The 12912-nt window shown below is 35.8% G+C and overlaps 1 long non-coding RNA gene across 2 annotated transcripts; it reads right to left on the minus strand.

Annotated features, from left to right (window-relative positions):
- Positions 1-516: 516 nt before the first annotated feature.
- On the minus strand, positions 517-4093 carry LOC140859447 (uncharacterized). 2 transcript variants are annotated; one of them, XR_012142942.1, is made up of 4 exons: positions 3953-4093; positions 3055-3229; positions 1016-1076; positions 517-797 (listed from the first exon to the last, which is right to left on the minus strand). It is a non-coding gene; the product is annotated as an uncharacterized lncRNA (long non-coding RNA). The 2 variants fall into 2 exon arrangements; XR_012142943.1 differs by lacking the exon at positions 3055-3229.
- Positions 4094-12912: the final 8819 nt, after the last annotated feature.

Here is a 12912-nt window from a genome sequence, read left to right on the forward strand (position 1 = left end):
ATACGGTCATTTGATCAAATGGTCAATTAACCATTATAGCAGTGAAGATTTAAAAAATATGATGATAAAATAATAAAAAATAAAAATAAAATAAAATAGTCGTACCATCATCTGTGCGCACCATGCCCCACCGTACCACATTTTTGCACATATGTGAACCGAGCCAAGCCGGACGACTCATGCGTGTGTGGTGTAAAATCTACTTCCCTCCTTATAGGGGTGAGCACGGTGCGGTTTGGTTTAATTTGGAGGCCAAACTGAATCAAACTACCTTAAAACGGTTTAGAATTTTTTCAAACCAAATCGAACTATTTTACCTATTAGAATCGAACTGAGACAAACCATTTTAGGCAGTTCAATTTGGTTCCAAACCATACCGAACCATTTCAAATATTATTTTTTTTCCTTTTTGGCCGAGAATATAATGAATAAATTCCAAATAAAACTTTCACAAATCAATAAGAAAGTACAAGATAAAACCATCAATATCTCCAATGGACTAGATAAACCTTAAATACAAGACATCCACTTCAAATTCGAAACTCGAATGTAAGACATCAGTCAAATAATCTAAAGGTCCATGGAACACCCACTTTCAATTTTAAACTCAAATATAATTATATAAGACATCAATCAAGTCATATTGTCAAAAAATAAAAGTAGCCACTAGTTAATAGTTATATGCTCGATCTTTTAAACATCAGGAAACCACTAGTCATCATCTTGTACAGCTTGAACTCAAAATAAACCCAAGGGGCAACATTGCAAAACTGGAATCATGATATTTGGACACACATCTACAAAATCAATGATACACCAACATCAATGTGCGAAAGAGATAAATAACAAACAACCATCAAAAATGCAAGCAAAACTTAAGACACCTACATAAGCATTACCTATGAAGATTTAAGACTAAACATTATATATTCAGCTTTAGGCACTCAATATAAGTTACAAGCAATTACATTCACAATTCAAATTTGATAGTTCTTTAGTTGGAGATAGAACTCACCAATCATAAGTAGACCAAGCAATATCAACGACTTTTGGAGCCAAACTCAAATTTGAGAGTTCTAAAGAAAGAAAAAAAGAAATGAGCGATGTTGTACCTTGACAAATGCAAAATAATAAATGAGTTATGACAATTGAAATTCTAATGGAAATATTACTTCCATCTAGCACTTCAATTTCTTCTATTTTTTCCTACGATATTGATTGGAGGTCGTGATGGTCGAAGCCAATCTTGAGTATAAAGAAGTGATTCTACTATCTTAGGAGACAAAGAGCTCCTAAAGCCATCAAGCACTCGACCATCAGTATTAAAAACTGATTTTGATGCAACTGTAGAGACTGGAATAGCTAAAACATCATGTGCCATCTGTGAAAGAATATAAAATCTAGGACTATTTATTTTCCACCATTCAGGATATCAAATGACTCATCTTCATTATCCTCGTTATCCTCATCTAGATATCTATCTAGTTTAGACTTGGCATCTCCACCTTGAACTTCAGCCTTATATTGCTTAAAATGAGCTTTCATGATATTCCTCACTTGTAGTTTAAATTCAACATCGAAAGTGTCTGATCTTGAACCTCCACTTTGAGCTTTAGAGGTAGAGCATCCACTAAAAATCTTGTACTCCTCAAACAAAGCATGCAAAGTTATTTTCACCTTTTCACTCACAATCCCAACCTCTTGTTTTCATATATTGATGCAATAGCAAAATCCACAAACTCCATCTTATATCTAGGATCAATGACCAGAGCAATAAACAACAAAACATTCAACTTTTCTAGATCTCCCCAATACTTATCATACTTTTCCTTCATTTTTTTAGCCATATCCTTCAATTCAAAGTTATTGCTTGCAAACCATTCTTTTAACATTTCAAGGACATTGCACACTTCATACAAATACAAACTAGAGATAATATACAATGCACTCAAAACATACAAAGTAAGAATATAAAAACTCTCCAATAATTTTGCTAACTCCCACACTTTATCCCAATCAACATCTGTCGGTCTTCTCAAACCTCCTCCTTCACTAAGTTCAGAACTAAAACTACCATCTTCATCTGCAAACCTCTCAAAAGCATCTTTAAACTTTTCAGTGGTATCCAGCATCATATAGGGAGAGTTCTATCAAATTGGTACATTAAGATAAATCAAATCCTTATTCTAAATTTTTGTATCCACACCACAAGACTTGAATTTTTGCATTCTAGCTAGAGATGGCCTTACATAACTCACTGCATTATGAATACAAGTAACAAAATTATTTACATACTTCAATCCATCACTAACAACCAAGTTCATAATATGAGCAACACATCTCATATGTAAAAGCTCTCCCTTCAAGATACAACCTCCCCAGTTGTGATCCTTTTTCAAGTATGAAATGGCAACTTCATTAGAACTTGCAATATCAACAGTAATAGTCATAACCTTTTCAACACCCTAGCTATTAAATATTTTTCAATTGCCTTGCTAACAGCCTCACCTTTATGACTTGAAATTGGACAAAAATTTATTATTTTTTTGCACAAAGTCCAATCATTGTCAATAAAGTGAACTGTGACACACATATAATTGATTTTTTGAATAGAAGTCAATATATCTATGGTTAGACAAACCCTTCTACAATTTGTTTTCAAAAGGATAACTACTTTCAATCCGTCTTATACAAACATCTCATAACAATCTCTAGCAACTGTAAATCATGAAGAAATATGAAACTTAGGCTGAAGAGCATTGTAAAAATGAGAAAATCCTTCACCTTCAACAAACTTAAATGGAAGCTCATCAACAATAATCATGTATGCCAATGCCTTCCTAACGGCCTCTTGATCAAACCTCCAACTAGTTAAGATGCTTTTTCTATCACCCTTACCCTTATGATAATTCAACTCTATTTGTTTTGCCTCGAAATGATTATTCTTGTTGTATGGGTGCTTGTTACACCTACTAGTCAAGTGAGTCCTAAGAGTGCTAGTGCCATATCTCTTGGGATCACATTTGTACACAATGCCACAATGATTGCACTTACATTGGTCTTCGTTGCCTTCTTCACCAATTTTGGTAAAATGATCCCATACATCCACCCTTTGCTTCACTATTTTCTTTCTTTTTCCTTTTGAAGAGCTAGAGGGTTCTTCCCCCGTGCTTGTGACAATAGGATTAGAATATCCAAGATCATGCAGAGTCTCGTTCGTGTTTCACATCTAAAAAGGAAAATAAAAGGAAAAATTAAATATTGATATAATTATATAGTCTCACATATTAATCTCATCATACAAACTCATGTTGCATGATTCATTGCTTAATGCCATCATGGATGTCTCAAATGTAAAACTATTGTTAAGTACCTATAGGTTGCAACCAAAAAAAATAGGATTAGTAGCATCATAATTTAATGTGTGAGTCTAATTTTTGAGATGATTTTATTTTGGTCAAACAATTTTTGAAATGATTAAGCATCAAACTATGACTCATATTTTTTGCCTTGAGTGCACTGACAAAATATGCAACTGATTGCTCTGCTCTTACTTAACAAATAAAATGCCACCGAAATCTCTCATCAATTCGCAAAATGTTTAATCTTTGACGATCGATCAAAGAAAACAACACAAATTGCACTCAAATAGATTTTGCGAAGAATCTTCTCATCTACGCATTCTATTAAACACTTAAACGACACTGCAAATAAAATACAAACTCGAAGACTCGCACAATCAGAATAGATCACACACTCAATTCGATAGTAAATGAAGATTCTCCATGAAATTTTATCAGTAAACATCTAAAATTTTTTATGTCACCACTATATATATACACAGCAAATAAAATAATTCTCACAAAGAAAAAGAAGGAGATAATCAAAAAGTGCATCCATAGAACATGAAGAAAAAATATAGCATCATAGTTGGAGGCGGAGACGAGTTTACCTTCTGATGGAGATGAGTTGGACTTGAATCAAGATATTGTATTTTCTTCAATGACGATGGTGACTATTGAGCTGGAGGTGGAGAGAACGAAGCCAAAGGAGGCACAACTAAGAAAAGAAGAGAAGAACAAAGAGAGGCTGAGAGAAAAGAAGAAATGAAGGCTAGCTACTAGGGCTGGCTACTAGTTAGTGGTTAGAGTTTTTTTTAATAATATTTAAGTTATTAAAAAATTTAAAATAGTTCACAGTTTGGCAGTTTGGTTTGGTTTTAGAATTTTTAAAATTGAACCAAACTGCCAAATAGCGTTTTGGTTTGCTTCATGAACCATTTTCAAAAAATCACTCAATCAAACCGAACTAAACTATCCAAAATGGTTTGGTTCGGTTCGGTTCAACGGGTTGAACCATTTTATGCTCACCCCTACCTCCTTGACCCAAGCAAAGATGGGCAAGGAAGAAAGTATATAAGCATCAAAAGAAAATTATCTCTTTCTAATGTAGGACTAAACCCAAACTAAAAGATTTTAAGAACCTTTGGTGGAAAGAAAATTTTGAGTTTTTCCTTCAAAACTCTAACGGTCCCCCTCAAAACTCAAATTTTTTTTAAATAAATAATATAGATTATTTAATATCAATATAAATGAAACTTTATTGTTGAGTATTTATACTATGTAATGGGTGAAGTGTTTTAACCTTACTTAGTGTAGATAGTTTCCATCTGAAGGAATCAGAGTGAATCAAGTCTTAAACTACGTTTATTTGACCCAGACTTTAACTACCACATACATAATATAGAAGGATCTATCGTAGGGTTGCATATTATTGACTGTGCATAAGTATCTTGTATTTCTTAAGAACACCTAGGGTTTGCCCATGTCCCCTAGCCACGGGCGTATATGGAAGCTCTCATATAGATGAGCCCTTTAGGGATGTGTGTAGAGTCGCATCTCAAAGAGATTATCTTTTAGGAGGACATTTAGAACTATTCTCTTTCTTAATATTTACACAGGAGCATTGATCTTTATAGAGATGGGGTGGAGTAGAGACTCCTATATATATAAACATATGTGCTTTTTGGCCAACCAATCAGCTTATTATTATCATATTGAACCTCCTTCAAGGAGTCTTCTATTATAGAGGTTGGGTTTCCACTGCTAAAAGGCCCATTATAGGCTAAGTCCCATCCTCTCGATGACTCTAGGATCTTAGTCCTATTAAGACCTTTAGCAAGGCAATCTGTAAGATTACTATCAGTTTTTACAAAAAATAAAAATAATGCCACAGATTTTTTGTTTTCTTATAGACTTTTGTCTTACTTTTATATATCTACTCATCTTTGAATATATAAATTTTTTTTTATAGAAATCTATTGTAGCTCTAGAATTATAATGGATTGAAATAGGAGGAATAGGAGATGAAATTAAAGAAATTTCATATAAAAGATCTTTAAGTCATTCAGCTTCGAAGCAGATAGAATCAAGAGCTACGAGTTCAGATTCTATTATACTTCTGAAAGGTTTGCTTGATAGATTTTCAAGAAATAGCACTACTACCAAATAGAAATACATAGCCAAAGATGGACTTAATATCAGATGAACCAAAAATTCAGTTAGCATCACTATATCCCTCTAATACAGTTGGTTACCCAATAAATCTAGGACAATATGGAATAGTACTTTTAAGATACCTAAATATTCTTTTAAGAACAATGCAATAAATCCTACTAAGATTACTGGTATATCGACTAAATTTTGAAACAACATGAGCAATGTCAGGTCTAATACAATTGGAGAGATACATAAAAGAGCCAATAATTTGAGCATATCTTTCTTGATTCATAGGTTTATTCGAGTTTTTAGAGAGTTGTGTAGAAAGATCAAGAGGAGTAGAAATAGAAGAAAAATCAGAATAATTAAATTTATCAATCAATAATTAGGTATAATGAGATTAAGATAGAGATATAAAATCAGAGGATCGATTGATCTTCATACCAAAGATTAGATCAGCTTCACGTAGATCTTTCATATCAAAGTAATAGGAAAGAAATTTTTTGACATCATTTATTAAATCATGATCAGAAGATAGAATCAAAATATCATCAACATAAAGATAAGGAAAGATATATCGATCATCAAATCTTTTATAAGAGAGATGTTGGAGATCTGATATCAATTATTACGGCAGAAAAAAAGAAGAAATAAAAAGCGAACATAATCAAATACGTGGATTAGACCAACGTCTACCTCCATAGGATATGTAAGACTTCACTATGAGAAAAAAATAAGTACAAGAAGAGATGACATCCTCTTAACTCTTACATACAAATCTCTCTCAATAAGAAATACTCACCTTCATAAAAGCTCTCACAAAATTTTTCAAAGAGATCCTCTCATAGGCCTGCCAAGCCAGGATCCTCGATGTCCCTAGATGCTTCCTATGATGCTTTCAGCTGCTACATCATGCCGCAGCCTCTACCTTTACTCTCACGATCACTCCCACAACTGTTTTGAGATACTCTCAGCTGGTTTGCCTGCTACTCATATCAAGCCACTCCTCAACCATTCTCTACCATTGTTGTTGATACCCTGGAGGCTCTAAGCCGCTCACGATCTCTCTCAGATCCTCACTGAGATGCACTAAGATGCGCACATCTCCACAGTCGTCAGCCCTCTTTATAGGGCCAAAATCCTCTTCAAATAGAAGAAACAGTCCTGATCAAAGTTCATAACCATTCCTGACCATCAGATCCCTTTCGCAAGTTGTGCTGATCGTCCAATCGCACTCCTACCCACCTAATCATGCCTGATCATGCCCGCTCACCATCAGAACCATTAGATCGCTCCCCATGAGCTTCCTAGCTGTTGGATCGTGCAAAAGCTCCCATGAGCCATGATTTTTCCCTTGTAGACCATGGCGGTCCATGCATAAGGTGTGGACCACGACTTCTTGCGGTCCACCATGGATCGCATTACACCGCGTGCAGTTTTGGGCCACACACTCACCTAGGCTATGCATGCCTGTGCACCAGAGCTAGGCCAACGTGTGCCTGTGCTGTGCGTCCCGCACGTGGGCCATGCATCCCATGGGCCTGTGCGCACCTATGGGCCCCACCCTCCTTTGGGCCTGCATGTGCCTGTGGGCTCTGCCCTCCTGTGGCCTGCATGTGCGGCATTTTTGGGCCTATTTTTAGGCTCCTCGCATCATGTGTTGCATGCTGGATTTCTTCGCATTTAATCTTCGCTGCTGTGGGTCGAATTTGAGACATCAAATCTCAATAATCTCCATCTTGACTCGACATTCGACCTCCACCTGACTTTGAAATTTTTGAATCTTTTCTCCCCATGCCCTGAGGTAAATGCTTGCTACTCATGAATGGACAAATATAGGAGTCAAGCCAGACCGCTCGATCCCATCTCTATCTTGCATGACCTGTGATCTACTCAAAATAGCCTTCTAGTGACGTCACATATCATCCTTCTGAGTCTCCCATCTCATGTCCAATCTATCTCCATCTGGAGCTCTACTTTGCATTGGACTTCCACTGGCATCTTTCATGATAGATAGATTCTCTTTACATAAGAGAGCATTGATCAACCCTTTGAGTTGATCTCCACCTTGATTGCGTAGGGTTGATCTCCACCTTGATTGCGCCTGACTTCTCCATCTTCTTCAGTCTTGATCAATGCTGTCGAGACAATTTGGCTCTAATACCAAATTGTTGATCAACACCACCACAACATGGACAATCGCACACTCTGATACCACCTATCTCTGATATCAATCGCACACTCAGATACCATTCGAATTGATCTCCACCTTGATTGCGTAGGGTTGATCTCCACTTTGATTGTGCCTAACTTCTCCATCTTCTTCAGTCTTGATCAATGCTGTCGAAACAACTTGACTCTAATACCAAATTATTGATCAACACCGCCGCAACATGGACAATCGCACATTCTGATACCACCTATCTCTAATATCAATCGCACACTCAGATACCAACCTAGCTCTAAGACCAATTGCGCACTTTGGTACCAACCTGGCTCTGATATCAATCATGTACTCCAAACCAATTTCGCTCTGATATCAATCGCGTACTCCAAACCAATCTGGCTCTGATACCAATTATTGAGATATGTTATCAATTATTGTGATAGAAAGAAAAAAAAATAAAAAGAGAACATAATCAAATACGTGGATTAGACCAAGGTCTACCTCCACGAGGCACACAAGATTTCACTATGAGAAAAAAAATAGGTACAAGAGAAGATCATACCCTCTTAGCTCTTATACACAAATCTCTCTCAACAAGAAGCACTCATCCTTACAAAAGCTCTCATAAAATCTTCCAAGGAGATCCTCTCACAGGCCTACCGAGCCACAATCCTCAACACTTCTAGATGCTTCTTGTGATGCTCTCAGCCACTACATCATGCCACGGCCTCTACCCCTACACTCATAGTCACTCCCACAACCATTTCAGGACATTCTGACTAGTTTGCCTGTTGCTCATACCAAACCACTCCTCAATCATTCTCTGCTACTACTATTGATGCCCTGGGTGCTCTCAATCGCTCACAGTCTATCTTAAACCCTCATTGAGATGCATTGAGATGCGCACATCTCTACAACCATCAGCCCTCTTTATAAGGCCAAAATCCTCTCCAGATAGAAGAAACGGTCCTAATTGAAGTCCATAACCATTCTTGACCATCCCTTCCTCATGCTGTCCTGACCATCTGATCATGCTCCTGCCCACCTGATCATGCCTGATCATGTTTGCTCGCCACTAGAACCATTGCATCGCTTCTCGCGAGCTTCCTAATCGTTGGATTGTGCAAAAGCTTTCGTGAGCCATGATTTTTTCCTTGTAGACCACGGTGATCCACACGCAAGGCATGGACCGTGACTTCCTTCTCGCGGTCCACCATAGACTGCGTTACACTGCGTGCGTCCGCACACGTTCTGGGCCACATGTTTGCCTGGGCCATGCACGCCTGATGCCTACGCTGGACCAACGTGCGCCTGGGCCGTGCGTCCCGCATGCGCCTGCGCTGCACATCCCACATGCACCTACGGTGTGCATCCTGCACATGGGCCGCATGTCCCACGGGCCTGCATGCGCCTGTGAGCCTGTGCGCGCTACGTCTCCAGCTTATTTTTGGGCTCCTTGCATCGTGCGCTGTATACTGGACTTCTCCACATCTGGTCTTCACTGCTGTGAATCAAATTTGAGGTGCCAAATCTCAACAAGAGATAGTTATTAGATTCATTAATTTGGAAGCTATAAGAAAGAATAATACTTGCTTTATTTAGGTACTTGCTTTAATCCATATAAGGACCTAATAAGCTTGCACACTTTATATTCTTGACCAATCACTATGAAGCCCTCAGGTTGAGTTATATAGATTTTTTCATCAAGATCTCCATAAAGAAAGGCAGTCTTCACATCCATTTGATGCACAAAAAGATTATGGATGGAAGGAAAAGCAAGAAGGATATGAATAGTGATAATACTAGTAACAAGCATATCAGTATCAATGAAATCAATACTAGCTTTTTGCCTAAACCCTTGGATTAGAAGCCGTGCCTTATACTTTTTCACTGATCTGTCAATTCTAAATTTCTTTCTAAAGATCTATTATGACCTAAAGGTTTAGTTTCAGAAGGTAAATCAGTGAGAATTTATGTATTGATTCTAATAATGGATTTAATCTCACTGTTAATTGCCTCCTTCTAGAATAGAGCATCAGAAGATCTCAAAGCTTCCTGGTAAAAGGTAGGTGTATCCTTAACTAAGAAGATAAAGAAACCTTCACCTAGGTTCTTTTCAATCCTAACCCTTTTGCTCCTTCTAGGCTCAAAAGAAAAAGTAAGATCATTAGGGATTGAAGATTAGAGATTGATGATGAACTAGATAAGGAATAAGAGTTATAATCAAGTGCAGATCTAAGAATTTGAGTCTTGAAAGGAAATACATTTTCAAAAAAAATTGTGTCTCTAGATTCGATTATGGTTTTAATGGATATATCAATAAAATCAGAATGAATAATAAGAAAAAGATAGGTATTACTATCAAGGTAGTAACCAACAAAGATAAAATCAACCGTTTTAGGATCAATTTTATTTTTCTTAGATTCAGAAATAATAATCTTAGCTAAGCACCCTCAGATCTGGAAGTAACTCAACATTGGGCATATCCCTTTCAATACTCATAGGGAGTCTTTTCTTTATCCTTTGATGGAATTCTATTAAAGAATAAAATTAGAAGTCAAAAGAGCTTCTCCCCACAAGTTTTTTGGATCAACACCAAAACTAATGATCATGGCATTAATCATATACAAAAGAGTTATGTTCTTGCATTCAGCAATACCATTAAACGAGGAGAGTGAGAAGCAATAACTTCATGAATTATACCATATTCTTCACAGAATATAGCAAATTCATTTGAAGTGTACTATCCTCCATGATCAGACTTTAGGATTTTGATCTTCTTTTAGTTTAATTTTTAACCTCATCTTTGAAAATCTTAACTTATTAAAGACTTCATCCTTGGTCTTCAGGAGATAGGATATTTGGAGAAGTTATCTATAAAAGTTACAAAATAATGATTACCTCCATGAGTTGGATGCCTACAAGAGTCACAAACTATTGATTCTATGATTGATTTTGATGATTATCAAATTTTGAGTAATTATGAATCTAACCATATATTTCAAGAATAAATATAAGAGTTTTCAGGTGGTTAAATTGAAGAATTTATCCATGAAAAAGATCCTCTCAAGTTGGCAAGTCAAAATACTTTAAAAAATATATTTTCTCATATTTAGCCTAGAGGAGTCGACTTCTGATGAAGAAGAATCGACTCTGGCATGTTGGAAGAAAACTGACACAGAGTCGAGCCGACTCAAGAAAAATTCGAGATGACTCCATTCGTAGGATAGAAAGTAATTTTTGCATGTTTGAGATCGAGTCAACTCGAAATGAAACCGAGTCGACTTGAAATAAAATTGAGCCGACTCTAAAGAAAATCAAGTTGACTCGTAACACGAGACAAGCTATAACACTAATTTTTTATACTTCTTCAATGGCTAATTTTTAGATCTAACGGCTATTCAAAGGGTTCCAACGGTTAAAACTCCTTCCCACCACTTACAAGCTTATAAAAGGCTAGAGATTCAATTGGAAAGAAAGCTAAGTAGACTAAAAAGAGAAAATTATCAAAGCAAATGAGGGTTATTGAATATCATTGAAAAAAAGAAAAATGAAGGATTGAGTGCATAGAATTGAGAGCTTTCAAAGAAAAATCTTCACCACCATCAGCTACATCTTCTTAAGCATAATTGAAGAAAGTCAAGCTTCAAAAGAGTAATTCCACAGCCACTTCTTCGAGTTTTAAAGAATTTATATTTTTTAATTTTATTTTGCTGAAATTTATATTCTTGTATTTTATTTTTTTTATAAATTTTTTTGAGACAAAGAAACTTGGGGATTAGATCCATCCAAGTCTAGAATTGGACATTGTAGTTTTGGTTGGTAAGCTCAAAAAATAGCTGAATTGATAGTGAATCTGAAAAATTATCGGTGTCAGATTTTTGTTGGTGAGCCCGTAAAACCAACTAGATTGATAGTGAGCCAAGAAAACTATTGGTATAAAGTTATAGTTGATGATCCTGAAAAATCAACTGAATTTATTTATGATCTGAAAAAATAAATACACTATAATCAAAAGAATTATAGTAGAATTTTAATGGGAGCTTGGGGAGTGGACGTTGGTATGGATTGTACCGAACCATATAAAATTTTATGTATTTGTATTGTGCCTCTTTTCTATTACTTTACTTGTCTTACATGCTTTTACTTTCAGCTTAGCATAGTTTAATTTTTGCATAGTCATTTATATATCTTGATTCCACTACTACTCATATTGTATACATCACCACCACACCTTTTAGATTAAAATTGAAGCATATACTTATTTAGATTTTATGTTGACTCTAAGATTGATTTTGATGATACCAAAATATTGAGTATAAATGATACTAATCATATATTTCAAGAATGTATGTAGATTTTTTCAGATGACCAAATTGAGAAAATAATTCATAAAAAAAGATCTTCTCAAGTTACCAAGCCAAAGTACTTCAAAGAACATATTTTTCATATTTGGCATGCAGATGAGTCACTCATTTCTGAGATAAGCCGACTCTATTCACTGGACAAAAAGTACTTTCTGCAGGCTGAGACTGAGCCAACTCAAAATAAAATCGAGTCGACTCAAATGAAATCAAGTCAACTCATGACACGGGACAAGCTATAATGGCTAGTTTTCTACATGTCTCCAACGACTATTTTTTCACTCCAGCGGCTAGTTCAAGACTTTCAATGGTTAGAACTTCTTCACCAGCCATCTTCAAATTTATTTTAGGCTATAGAAATATTTGAGAAGCAAGAAAAAGGGAGTTTAAAGAGAAATCTTTTTGAATTGGAGTGAGCCATATTGCACGTCAAAAGAAAGAAAAAAGAGAGAGATTAAGCATTGATTTTAGAGGTATTCAAGAGTTATCATCTACAACATCTCAAGTATCCTCTCAAGCTTCAAAGAAGAGAAGACAAAGCTTCAAAAAATCAATCATTCAGCTCCTCCATGCTTTAAAAGAGTTTATTTTCTATTTTTTCTTTTGTACTAAAATTTCTATCTCTATTTTGATTTCTTTATAAATTTTTTTAGGAGAAAGAAACTTGGGGTTAAGATCCATCCAAGCCCGAAATTAGATATTACAGGCTTTAGTTGGTGAGTCCATAAAATCAACTTGATTGATAGTGAGTTTGAAAAACTATTGGTGTAAGGTTGTGGTTGGTGATCCTGAAAAATCAACTGAATTTATTTGTGAGTCCAAGAAAATAAATATACTGTAATCAGAAAGATTATAGTGAAATTCTCAAGGAGAGCTTGAGGAG

The sequence above is a fragment of the Elaeis guineensis genome, chromosome 7 (genome assembly GCF_000442705.2).
Source record: "Elaeis guineensis isolate ETL-2024a chromosome 7, EG11, whole genome shotgun sequence".
NCBI classification, from domain to species: domain Eukaryota; kingdom Viridiplantae; phylum Streptophyta; class Magnoliopsida; order Arecales; family Arecaceae; genus Elaeis; species Elaeis guineensis.